Here is a 14,489-nt window from a genome sequence, read left to right on the forward strand (position 1 = left end):
ACTTATATGTGTCTCAATTTTTTCTAGTGTCGAATAGTCTTAGTTATTGGCCGTTGAAAAGCAGTGTACCGGTAGTGGCGTTTTGGCCGTTTAAGGGTTAATCTGCTATGCCGGGGCCGTACAGTTCTCCTTCCTCATCACGCTGATTTTCTCGAATGTCCACATTCTTCTCCCTCTGTTATATTCGGGCCTGTTTTGCCGCGTCACTCTCTCTCTGCGTTCGGAGCGATCGATACGTTTCCCGTCGAGTCGAACATGTTGCAGCTTCAGTCCTCAAGGTAATTTCCATCACCTCCATAACTTGCAAGATCGGTGAAAATCCTTGGTTGAACATTCTGACAGCCAAATAAGTGGCAACATTGACCACCTGCCTGCCAGAATGCAAGTGTTTTGACACTAAGGCTCAAACGCCACTATTCATAGACTCATTGCTATTTTGGGTGTGAGCTCCTAAGCATCTTTCTAATAAATCATTAGATGATAGACTTTCGTAGATAGGTTTCAATAATTTTACGATGGAAGGAGCTATGGGGATCCTGACATGTTCGAAAGCCGTGGCACACCGCGCTTAGTTTCTCGGAAACGGGTATCTTTCGGTTCCCAGAAACATGCAAAGGAATGCGATTGTCACGAAATCCTTTCTGTTGCATATTCTCAGATACATACAGATTAAAATTAAAAAAAAAATCGATTTTTTGAAACCGTGAGAGTAGAGTATCCCCTTAACAACGAGCAGCTGCGATTCTAAAAATGCGAAAACACTAATTATTTAAATATTAAATCTCGCGTGCTCTCAAATTTAAACAGCGAACGTCAATAAGTAAAGTAACTAACATCGTCCATAGAATAAAGTGCGAGAGTTAAGGATAATGAACGGTAAAAGTTACGATAATGTTGTAATGAGATATTTGCAGATATGAACACTATCGGATCAATCAAGGAACGACAGCTGATCGAATGAAGTAACATTTAAATTGTTCGCAATGTAAAATGCGTGTTTTCGCGTGAAATTGCGATTATATTCATGTGTTAAAAATATTGTTCATGAACGTCTGAAATGGTTATCTTTTTAAAAAGTGTATAACTTTTATCAATATTTAACTGATTCAAATGTAAAACTACCTTTTTAATTTTATATTATTTTATAGGTAAGTACAAAATCTATAAGCATATTTATGAATATAATTCCTTTTTTTTATTTATCATTAATTGTCGTATAAGATAGCTACATAATAATTAGCAACTTTTGTTTACGTATTCGTCTCCCTCTCGTACCACAAATTAAAAAAAAAAAAATAATGATTTTATTTTAATTTACAACAAAGATAATGCACACGCTTCGCCTTTTTTCACTCGCGCTTTAATTGTAACTTTAACTCGCGTTTTTACATAGAAAATTTTATTCTATATAAATCATAATTATTGAAAAAGTAGAGGGACTAGCGAAACTTTTGGTTTTTGTTTTATGTCCGTGGGTCCAATATACGCGACGCTGTCATTACATAGACAGATTGTTCAATATTTCAAAAATAATACATTTTAGACAGAATAGTACTTTCTACCCTGGTGCGAGAGGTGGTTTTCTACCTTGCTCGAGGTTATTTTCCCAAACGAAAATATCGAACATGGTACAAAAACACCTCTCGCAACAAGTTGGAATAGTATTTTTCATCATTTCAACCTCATAAAGTTATGAATTTGAGGTCGCAATGATGAAAAAAGTTTAAAACAAAAGTTGTGGATAATAAAAAAATCTTTTAAATAACACTTATAAAATTATAAACTTTTATTTTTTATTAAAGTTCTTGGAGTTAAGGATTTTATAGACCACAATTTCTGTCATAAAAGTCGTAAAAATTATTGTAGACAAAGAATTTTACCGGCATATAATTGTTTATAATATTATTTTTAATTTGACACGTGACACTAGCCCCATTCCAATTTTCTGGAGGGCTGTGGAAAATATTTGTCATGAGAGTTGATAGTCGCCGTTTGGCGGCGCCAGCTATGCAGTTGGCCTAGAATTCAAATATTGCAAGGTGAAAGTGTTAAAAAACTGTTTTTCAAATAAAAATAACGTCCTCATAGTTCTGGGTAAGAAATAATAATCTTTAAGATTTTTTATTACCTTCTAAATAAAAAAATAATGAGCGAAAATCGTAAAATTCCCTGCTTTTAGACGTAAATCCCAATGCATTTCTACTAACCACCACAAATCATTATTCATGCGCAATCACATTAAACATATTATTTGTGTAATCATTTAATTTCGAATAAAATTCCTCTTTTGCTGGTAGACACCACTTATATCATTTTTGCCAATTACCAACATAATCATATGGAAATACAGGCTTTTTTTGCTAATAATTCAAATTCTTTATCATTTTCGGAATCTTTTCTTGTTATTAATTTTTCATCATTGTTAATCTAAGGTATTTAAAGTTACACCTGTCATCAGCAAGGCCACCATATTTACCTGTGAAATGGTTGTGATCAAGCACGTGATGCAGTCTTTTTCACGATAAACTTGAAGTTCAGATTTTGAATCATCAAAACTGCATTTTATATAATAAGCAACATTTGTGGGTATATGTTTCTGATAAGCATTTCCTCTTCAGTAGGAAATATTAATATGTAATTATTATTATTATTCAGATTATCACAAGCATAGCTTAAAAACATAAATATACCGATTCCCACAAAAACTGAATGCATTTTACTAAAAAAAAGTCACTTTCGATCCGCCATTTTGTTTTTTCAAAATTTTGATTACAAATTTGAAATCAGTGAGTTCAAAAATATAAATATACCGAATCTCACCAAAATTGAATGTATTTTACTTTTAAAAAAATAGTCACTTCCGGTCCCCCATTTTTTCTTCTTCAAAATTTTGATTAAAAATTTGAAATCAGCGAGTTCAAAATTATCAGAATCACCATCCAATTTTTGGATACGCATCTTGGTTTATTGTTGCCGTTTTTTTAATCTAGCCCACTGTGTGCTATCGGGAACAACCAGATAATAAGTGCCAATTCTTTCGCAGCGAACTCTCAGTTTTCGACAAGCACATGTTTTTTTCGCGTTTCTTTTCCTATCTCTGATTGTTTTTAATTGGTAACGATGATGTCTTTTTCTCAGTATGCCCCTCAACAGAAAGAGCATTTTAAGAGCATTTGCAACGCCATTCTCAATTTAAAAAAGCTCGGTGCAGACAAAATTGATCACAATTCTGTAAAAGCGCGTTTGGAATCGTTAGAAAAAACGTGGACGAAAATTGACGCTAACAATAACATAATGATTATGGAGAAAAATAAGAACGCGGAAAATGATTGTTTTAAATTAGCGCTTTTTTTACAAGCCGAAGTAAAATCTTTTGCTTCAAAAGCTTACCTTATTGATTATTATGATTATTTTGAATCGAAAGCTACAAAATGTGAATCCAGTTCAGTTCATCATGATTCGAAGAACTATAATAATCGACTAAATTTTCCGCGTCTTGCATTACCAAAATTTTCCGGAATGAGTGGCCATCCTTTAAAGACCTTTTTATTCAATTGCAGAAAATTTTGAAATGGCATGGCAGACTTTATTGGTTAGGTATGAAAATAAAAGAATTTTGATAAATAGTTATTTGGCTAAAATGTTTAATTTGCCAGTAATGTCGAAAGAAAATTCGTCAGAACTGCGATTATTGTTAAATGACTTCATTGAGGCTGTGAGAGCATTGACTTCTCTGAAGTGCCCAACCGAAAAGTTGGATGATCTGCTCGTCTACATGCTGGTCCATCGTTTGGAAGTGTTTCAAGTGCCTAGGTGAGTATGCTGAATACATGTGGTTCTACCAAACGTTGTCAGAATTGTAATAGGAAGTAATGCTGCAGTAGTGCAGATACGCAGTATTTTTCACGGCTGACATCGAGAAAATGTTTGGTCGCATCTGGAACCATCCACAGGATCACACTTTTCAGAAGTTCCTCTGGAGATCGCTACTGATATCTTAAGGGGAGAGATATACGTCTACGACGTGTTGTCAGTTCGACCTATTATTAAGAGATGGAGGTTTCACTCTTAAAAAATGGCTATCCAACTCAGACGATGTTTTGGAAGGAATCCCACTTGAATTTCAAGACATCTACTTCTTTTTCTTTTGCACAGGACCTTACTTTCAGAGCATTGAGGACATTATCGCTATCTTCGATCCGATAGGATGGTAGGCTCCGGTTATAATGCGAGCCAAAATTTAATGCAATGTCTGAGAGATCTCAAACTAGATTGGGATCAACCTTTACCTTCAAATTATAACAAAACTTGGCTGAAGTTTTGTGCTGACTTATCACCACTTACATCGCGATCATCCCACGGTGGGTGGGTTGGTATTCCAGCGCCTCTTGCGAATTACACGGCTTTTGCGATTTCTGACTTTTTTTCTGAGTATCTTTAGTCAGTTACTAAAGGTACAATAAAGTGACTATTTAATATTAAAACGGTGTTAATTGCTCATGATCCCTTCGGTATAGTGTACGTACAGACATTTCGGCATTTTTTGCAGAATCAGCTGACTTTTTTCACGTGCAAACTTGCACACCGCTTCTAGTCCACCATTTAATTTTTCAGCCGATGGAGGCTGCTTTTGAAGTATAAGTTAATACCCGGGTTTTTCGAAATCCATTTTCAAATTACACTGAAACCTGCCGACACTTAGAAAAACATTGCACAGATTTTAAGCTCACTACTGCAAGTTTGTTATTAGTTGAGTAAATCACAGAAAAAATTCTGCTTCTGAATAGATCTTAAACACTTTTTTATTCTTTAAGCACGCTTGACTGGTGTTGAAAGTGCACTCGCAAGATAAAGAGAGCGCTCCCATTTATATACCATCTCAATATTGAGAAAATATGGTAACCCCGTAGATAAGAATTCCTGCAACTATGATGAATTTATCAAAATAGAATTTTGTTTACCAGGAATTGTTTAACATTATATGAAATATGACGCCGCCAGCTCACAATGACGGCAAACTTCAAAGAAATTTTGTGAATGAAATTATCAAAAGAAATAACGTCAGACGAGTGACGCATATTTATGTGATGTATAAACAATAAAAAATTCAAGACTGGTAAACGTTAGCCTTACGTTTTTGTTCAATTCTTGTAAAAATATGACGTTAGTATCCTGTCGACAAATATCAAAGTCAGTGGCGCCAATCAAAAGAAAACCGCTAAAGAATTTAATATTGACCCTAGAATGGTAACTGTGTTAATACGTTACCCCATTCCAAGTTTAAAGGCCCTAACCATAATTCACTTCAATTCTACGGCAATCGACCTAGGTTAGTGAGCGAGTCTATTAGCGTTTCCTGTGAGTTATGTGTAGCTGTGAATATCAACTGGGGTAACGATATACCCCAGTTAACCATTTAAGTTCAAGCCTTGCACCGGTAAGTATATATCAGTTTTTTGTTAAAGCGGTTCAGTTAGATGTTTTAAGCTTGAATTTAAAAGTTCAGTGTAAAAAAATTTCTTTAACGAAAATATCAACAACAAAAAATGGGTAGTGAATTCGTGAATTTGTGAATTAGAAGCGTCATACAAAACTAGAGCTGCTGTATCAGAAAACTTGCGTCGAGTAGAGCGAAGCGTGGTAAATGACCAACCGTCAGATGGAGACAAAAATAACGAGGAACCGTACGCTAATTCGGAAATCGGAGAAAAACGCCGATGATTCAACATGCGAATTAACAACAGAAGCTGATGATCAGGAAGAGTGAGAGGTAAGATGTATTTTTCTTGGTTCTTTGAATGTTTCGATCTGATCGAAATTAAAGTTTGTTAAAGAAATTATGTTTCTTTAACAAACTAAATCGTGACTATTCTTCTTTTGAAATTTGTTTCATTTAAGTCACATAAGTCGGTTTATTTAAAATGAAAAAAATTAACTACATTAAAGTTGTTCTGCTACAAATAAAAAGTATTGTGCCACGGTACAAGTTTGGGGCAATGTATTACCCGAGTTAACCATTAGAGGATGAGCCGGCTATGTGTACCAGTTTAGGGTTCATATTTTGTTGTTGAAAAGAGAACTGGAATCTTTGCTGGATGAAAATTCAAATATTTTTTTGAAAATAGATTTTTTCATTACAATTTGAACTGTTTAGAGAGAAATTTCAACTTTCTTGAATAAAAATGGAACTGTTTGGTCAAAAATTAAACTATTTTGTTAAAAGTAATATTTTTAAGTTGAAAATTTACTGTTTTGTTGAAAATTCAACTATTACTTAGAAAATCTATTTTTTTTTTAATTTATACCTTGGTGTTGAAAAGTTTTCTTTGAGAATTGCTTTGGGAAATTTGCTTCAATGGATGATTTCTCTTAAGAAAATATGATATGTTGCCACTCACAATCTCCATTTTGATAGTCCAAGGTTGTACAGGACAATTTTAGCTTTCTCTTTGCGGGATGATTTCCATGCCGTAGTTTGTGGTTTTATAGACACCTTAAAGGTTATTAAAACGCATACTAATCTTTGCGGGAAGGGCGAATGTTCAATTAAAGATTTGGCTAAGTGGCTGAACATCAAGAACTGGATCGCATAATGCTATTGCAGATGTAGACATTTTGTACAAAATTTAAAAAAAATGCGAAGTGTAGACACAATGTTTTGCTCAATTCGGCAAAGGCGTTTGACGAAAAAATACAGAAATGAGCACAAAATGTGATCCTAAAAAATTCTTAGAAACTTTGAACCCATTGAAAAAGGTTATAGGTGAAAGTATACGCCAGAAAATCGCTATAGCATCGATTATCTTTGAAGAAATGAAAACGGCGTTGAAATTGTCTGGTTCACTCGGTATATCTAATCTCTTTGATAATAAAATGGACGGGAAAACAGGTGTATGAATGCGAAAATCATGTTTCGAAAAGTTTTCTCAGTAGGTACAGAAACATTGGCATAAGGACAAGTAGAATGTTTAAAGGTGAAGTTTATTTTATAAGTAATATAGAAACCACAAACAATAAGTTTTAAAATAGTTGTTCAAAATTTCTACGGTTGAATTATAAACCTAGCTAAATTATATTCTTATAAAAATGGCTAAAAATTAAACGTACTCACTGCACTGTTCGTAAATAGGGAAATTTCTATGTTTTCAAATATAAGATTACTCTAATGTTTATAAAACTGCCAAAAATAATTACACATAATCATTATTTGTTTTATTATTTGTACACCATGTAGATATATATCTACGGTTTCGAATACGAGCAGGGCTGCCACAGACTAATGTAGTTTAAAGAAGTAACTAATTTGAGCTAAAAAGTGATTAGAAGTGACTAATTTTGAACAAAATCTGACTAAAAGTGACTAATGTTCACACAACAAGATGGCTGGTAATACTATAGGAACACCAGCAGCGGAGCGCAATGGTAGCACTGGAGTGGGAACCTACCTGGCTAACGGAAAGGTGAGTTGTTAAATAGCCGCTCCCGACAAGAAAGATTGTTCTTTCTTCTGTTGCGTCGGTAGAATATCAGCTCGAAGAGAAGGACTGCGGTTCCCTCTTAGAGAAACCCTGTTAGGTTTTCCTAGTTGTATAGGCGTTAACAACTGAGGTTGATTAGTTCAGTATAGATAAAAAGGACGTATAGGTCACAAGAATCTCTCCGAGAAAAAAGAGAGTATATGCTCGTTATAATTGCTATAGGCGATCGCGTATTATACTACAGTTCGCATTCTGTCCAGCTCGGTCTGCAACATGTAGTTTGACTGATTTTCTGTTTACGCGCGTTCGCCAGATGCGAGAATACGCGTACCGTAGGGGTAGCATGCTTCTTGTTATTTCTTGCTCAATTACGAGAAATTAGACTTGAATTCGCCGTAGGAATCTTTGTCCTTTCTCAATATGAGCGAGGCTCATTGAGATGGATGTTTTCTTTCTTTAATTCTCGAACACCTTAAATTTGATTATGGGTATAAATTATTCAAATCCAGTTTTCCAAAGGAGAATAAAATTATTTTATTGTTTCTTTTGAGTTCCTTTTATTGGCAGTTATCCACTCAATAAAAAAATTAATTATAAGCAGTTGTATCTCGCTCGGAGGTTTTGTCAGCATTTCTTTCAAGTCAATCCAAGTAGGGAAAAGGTGATTCTGCTGGTCAAGGTCAAGGCTGGTCTTACATTAAATTGACAAAAGAGCGAGTTCTGTTGTGAAGTGGTTAAATACCTCAGACACATGGTCAACCAGTCAGCCTTTCATGCTGGCCCAGAGAAGGTGGAGCCAGTGACCAATTATCCGGTTCCAAATACTTTGAAAAAGCTCCGACGTGTTCTGGGGATGTACCCGTGGTATCATAGGTTTATGAAGGTCTTTAACAGTATAGCAGAATCATTATTTCGTCTACTAAAGAAAAGTCGTAGGTTTGTATGGGACGAAGAGCAGCAAAAGTCTTTTGAAACTTTAAAGGTTGCTTTGACTTCTGCCCCAACGCTGGCACGACCAGACTTTGGTCTCCCCTTTACTCTTCAGACCGATGCGAGTAGTACCTGATTGGGGGCAGTTCTGACTCAGTTGATAGATGGCGCTGACAAGGGGACCTTTAGACATGCTTTTTTTTTGTTAAAATTAATACTCGCCTCAAAGAAACGTAAATACCAGAGGTTTTCTGAGACAAATTGGGAAGACGCAACTTCGACCGATTTTCAAGAATAATGAATTCGCTACTCGTACTTTGTTTTTTTATTAACTTTTTAAAATCAAAATGCTTGTTTATTCCGTTTTTGATTAACCTTTAATATAATTTTACTAATTAATTATTATTTATTCCTTATTTTCAATAAAAACTCTATCGCATTTTTATTGTTACACGTTTGGGCGAACTTCAATAGTTTCTAGTATTTATATTTTTAAATTAAAGTAGAAACAAAGTGTTTCCAATGAAAATTTCAATAATAAATTCCGAATAACAGTGGATGCAGTGAATCACTCAACAAATATTTACTAACAAGAATCAGAAGTGCCCTGAAAGTCTATTTTCACGTATTAAAGATAATTGGCTATTGTTTTTTTTGCAGTTTGCGTAAAACAATCTAACTTTGTATCTATAGGTGAAATTTTGGTTTAAAACACTTTTTCCTTCTTTAATTCAAAAAAGTAAATACTAGAAACGATTGAATAATAAAGAATTTTAATAAAATGTACAGAATCGAAGGCGCAACCTTGTGGCTATCAGCCAAGCGTTCTACCAGGGGGTCACCGACGCTTCGAAATCCTTTCACACCGGGTCGATGACTATTCGTTCGCAATTTTTCAAATGCATTTTTCTCGAAAATGGGTCTAAATTGCGTGTTTTTAATTTTTCTCAGAAGACCTCTGATATGTACCTTTCATTAAGGAGAGTATTAATTTAAACAACAAATGCAGACCTAAAGGTCCTCTTGCGAGGATGTGATTACTTATGCTAGTCGAACAACGACTACTATTAAAAGGAACTTCACGGTCACCGAGGAAGAGTGATTACGGACCACAGTATCCTCCGCTGGTTGTACAACTTGAAGGAGCCAACTGGCAGGTTGGAAAGGTGAGTTACGGAGTTACTTGGAAATCAGATAACCATCAAACATCACGTTCCAGATGCTCTCTATCGGATATATGAGACTTGGGTCGGAGCAGCCAATGCTGTTACTGAGACGAATAATCCTTGATACCTCAGACGGGTCAAGAAGGTCCCAGATATGCCGACGCATTTTTCCAGACTGGGAGGTAGAGGGTACTGTCATCATCTGAATCCTCTTGTACAGGAGGCGCATGATGCAGCTCTCTCTGGTCATCTTCGTGTGGAAAAGGCTCATGTTCGTATAGCTCATTTGTATTATTGGCCGGGTATGTACCAGGATGTGGCTGCTTACGTTCTATCATGTCTACTTGTCAAAAACTTAATGTCGAGCAGGCTGGCCCGTAGGACTAATGGGTAAACTCTTCATTGAACAACTATGGATGGTCGTAGCAGCGGACATAATAATTTTTCCAATGTTCAAAAGGCTTTCGAAGATTGTGTGTTTTTTAGGTGGGGAATTCCTGAAGTCTCATTCACAGATAATGGTACTGAGTTTATCAATAAACTTATATCAAAAGCTGCCAATCAGCCTGGTATTCACCACTCCACCACACCCCCGTACAATGCACAGGCAAATCCGGTTCCTTTGCAGTACATGGTTCAAATTGTGTATCATCAGACCTCTTGAATTTTGGAAGAGAGCCGAGATTGAAATTATACCATTAACCGCAGAAGAGTAGAAAGATAGAAATAGGAGCCTACCTGCATTACGACATTTAGTTGCCCATCACTTACATATTTCGTCAGATCGTCAGGCGAAATATTATAATAGTAGGAGACGAAACATCCGCTATCAGGTGGGGGACATTGTTAGACCCGGGACGAGCGCAAGAAGAAGAGAAAAGGCCTCACAAAAGGACCTGTCTGACCCGTAAGTCCTCTCGCGACAGGATCGAGAGTTATTCGTAGCAGAAAACCTAAAATCAACTGGGGAATTTCCGAAGGTGAGAGCAGTGAAGGCGAAGAAGGGAACGAAGTGTCTCCTATCATTATGAGGAGTAGTAGGCTCCGGAAAAGATCCAAACAGGCGTCAGCTGCGCCTGGGTGACTTGGTTGGTCGCTAGTGGCCATCCGAACCTGCTAATTCTACTACCGGAAGGGGAAGAAGCTTTACAAAACTAACGGATAAATCCACCATTCCAAGTGGTACTTGTGTGGGGGCGAGTTCATTGGGGCTGGCTGGCGACCCACTACGCCAAGTGGTAGTGGACAAGAAGTGAGCTCTCTTCGGTGAGATGATCCACCTTTTTAACCTGTGAGCTCGGTTTCATTGGGAGTCTCGCGCGGGGAGGTTGATTTCCTTTGGCTGAGCATCTCGTCCGCAACTTGGAAACCCACTACTCGAAGTGATATTGAAAAGGGATCTGCGTTTTGCGGATCGGCATTCCCTGCTTGCGGTGAGCTTGTCCCCGAGTATACCAGGGGGCGAAGATTTTGGAGGTGGTTGGTCTTCTTTTTCAATTCGTCCCTCTGTGGGGTGTGCAGTGAGGGAGCGTGGGGTTTTACTCCGGGTCCGACTGGGGCGGTTCGTCATGAATCATTGGATCCGAAATTTGGCTCTCCTGCAGCGAGGCTTTGCTACATAAGAGTACAGTGGCAACTTCTCCAACATCCACGTGAAGGAGAATGTTTCAACTGTCATTACGCAGCTCATAATAACAACAGGTGTCCACTTAAAAAACAGGTTTTTTGTTTTAACTGCGGTAAACCAGCAGTGAAACTAACCAATTGCTCCAAATTTCATCTTGGATAGCGCGAGGGGACGATTGGCCCTAGACATCCTATGGGTCAGGAGCCTAGATTTGTGCCGGCACCGGTGCCGCTCGGACCGGTAGTTCACAGCGTTGTGCCTCCTCTACTTGACGTATCCCCACAATCGAGGGCGTCACCTCCCTCGCTCTCATCGGCGGATCAGTTTCTGCTTGTGGTACGGGCCATGGATTTCTCAGAAGGTGATGCCTCAACGTTACATACCTCGACGGACGGGCAGATGGACAGAATGGTCTTAAATCGGGTATCGGAAACAAGCCGCTATATGGATCCGAACAGTCCTTTGCTGAAGGCCTTAGCGGGGGTCATTATCGACAAAATGCGTCAAAATACTAACTTCGATCCTCGTTAGCTATTATGGGTATTAGTTTTAAGTCTTCCTTGCCGTAGTTCATAAGTTGATTTGCCGTAATTTTAAGTTGATATTTGTCAAAAAATAGTCCAGGTAAGCACAACACACAATCTGAATGGAACCACTGAATATTGGAGAGCGGAGCTTTGGTCGAAAGTGGATTACAGGTATCCGGTGATACACATTGTTCTCACTTTTTTCTATGCTATTAACCTCACTACTTTATATAATTAGGTTAAGTTGTATTTTTGTCTACAAAATTGATTTAATTTTAGATTCTGTGAAAAAAACACTTCTTATCATAACGCCATGAAAAAAAACTCATCTCTATAAAATGTGATGAACAAAAATATGTCAGTAAGCACTGTACAAAAAATACATATTGGTAAACGCTGTAAAAAACACGTCTTGTATAAATACTGTGAAAAAAAACCCGCATCATTGAATGGTCGTAATAAAAAACATATTTAACTAAACACTGCGAAAAGAAACAGTTTTTAAGAAACGGCATGAGCAAAAAGTTTACTCGTGAAAACACCATTAAAAAATATATATATATATATATTTTTTTGAAAACGCCGTGAAAAAAACCTTGTTCATGAAGATACCGTGATAAGTAACTTATTAAGAAGGCATCGTCAAAAAATACTTATAAACACGCTCGGGAAGCAAATCTTTTTCCATCGTTTTTTCAGGTAAATAATTACTTATTCCTATTGTTATAATTATAATGGTTTATTATTTGATTAATAATAAAATATGTTATATAATTTAACATTACATGCTTGTATTTTTAGATTAACCCATTGTTGCACGTATTTTTCTGTTCAGTGAATTTACTTGAAAATTCTTACTTGGACGTTTTTGGGGTCGCTGATGACGAATACGAAGTCAGAATTTCGAAAACTTCAATTCAAGATGGCGGATGCCAGATGGAAATTTAAAAATTTAGAAAAGAGACCAATGAGTTTGAAAATCTCTACTTGGTGGTTTTCGGGGTCGCTGATTACGAATCTGAAGTCAGAAGTTCGAAATTTTCAATTCAAGATGGCAATTTCAAAATTTTGAATAAAGAGATATATGAGCTTGAAACTTTTTACTCGTGGTTTTGTGGGATTGCTGATTACGAATTTGAAGTCAGAATTTGGAAATTTTCAAATTCAAGAGAGCAGATTCAAGAGGGCGGCTTCAAAATCTACACTCAGGGGTTTTTGGTGTTGCTGATTACGATTACTGATCTACGATTAGATTCTCGTAATTCTTCAAAATAGATCTCATATGGTCAATACTGATACATAAATGGTGGTTGATATGTTGATGAAATCTGTATAATTTACTCTTACTTAGCGTACTCCATAAATTCCATAAATGTTCACATTGTTTAAATCAAAGTATTCAAAATCTCATCTACGATTTCGAAGATTTACGTATTAATGTAAATTAAATTTGATATAATAATTTTAATTTTCATTTAGTAACTTGAAATTCGTAAGCAGCGTCTCCAAAAACCCCGAGTATAGATTTTCAAGCTGGTATCTCTTTTTTCAAAACTTTGGTGATACAAGATCCAACACTCATGACGCTAGATGGAGCGGGTGGAAGCTGAGATTTCGTGTGGCCATATTCGTGAAAGGACGCATTTTTGGAGAGAGCGGAGTACTAATTTTATTCCGGAGGATTAAGGATCGAATCTTTCTTTGCCGTAATTTACAACTTCATGCAATTTTAATTGTTTTACTTTAAATGGTAAGAATAAAATGCTGTTAATTAAAGTCGGTATAACTGATTCGACCTTGCTCAGTGGTCGCTCCCATGAACTCTCTCTCTCTCTGTCACGCAGAGTTAGTCCCAATTAACTTACTTATTACTTTTATCATTCTAGTATTCCTTTAACTTTAACAAAATAAAATGTGCAGGCCTTAAATGTGATATAGATCTTTGCTCAACTTTTATGTGCTCAGTGGCGTCTCCAAAAGCCCCGGGCGCCAAGCACCTATTGTATTGTACTGTTTTGTGAATGTCTTTTTTATAGAAAATGAATCTTCTTGATTGAAAAATAACCACTTGGTTTAAAGTTCAAGTGCTTATTTAAAAATTCTTTGTATGAATAGTTGAGGATCCATTACTTTGCTTGGAAATGTAAATGCTTTGTTGCAAAATTCGCTTTTGTCGGATGAAAATTAAGTCTTGGAGTGCAAATTGACCTATTCTATTTTGGGTGGAAAATAGATTGTTTGAGTTTAAAATTCAACCGTTGGGATAAAAGTGAACTGTTTTGTTTGTAATTTATATTTTTGAATTAAAATTAAACTACTCGTAATTTGGTAGAAAGTTGAAGTGTTTGTTTAGAAGTGAACGATATATTACTTGAAAATGAGAATATTTGATAGTAAATTAATTTTAAAAAATTTTTTAGTTAAGGAAATTTTTTTATTATTTCATGTCATTACAAAGATACAAGTAATTTGGAATAAAATGTACAGCAAAATTGTTGTAAAAATAAATAAAATAGTTTCAAGGTACAAAATAATGGAGACCCAAGACGAATGATACATAGGTAAAGTACATTTTCTACCTTGAAATAGATCTAGCCGTAAATAAATCAATGGAACATTACACGAATAGCGATATTTCTTTATGCCATTCGCTTATGACAATTACATTTTAAATAATATGTCAATTTAATGCTCTGGAATATTACTGGCAAATCTAAAGAAATAAATTCCGAACAAAAAATTCACTATATATATATAGTGA

The 14,489-nt window shown here is 36.0% G+C and overlaps 1 protein-coding gene across 4 annotated transcripts in view; it reads right to left on the reverse strand.

Annotated features, from left to right (window-relative positions):
* LOC117179548 (dual specificity mitogen-activated protein kinase kinase 7-like) overlaps nucleotides 1–14,489 on the reverse strand; it is a 250,545-nt gene that overhangs the window by 189,333 nt on the left and 46,723 nt on the right. The gene's annotated exons all lie outside the window — the stretch shown is intronic.

This window comes from Belonocnema kinseyi, chromosome 9, assembly GCF_010883055.1.
Source record: "Belonocnema kinseyi isolate 2016_QV_RU_SX_M_011 chromosome 9, B_treatae_v1, whole genome shotgun sequence".
Classification (NCBI taxonomy): domain Eukaryota; kingdom Metazoa; phylum Arthropoda; class Insecta; order Hymenoptera; family Cynipidae; genus Belonocnema; species Belonocnema kinseyi.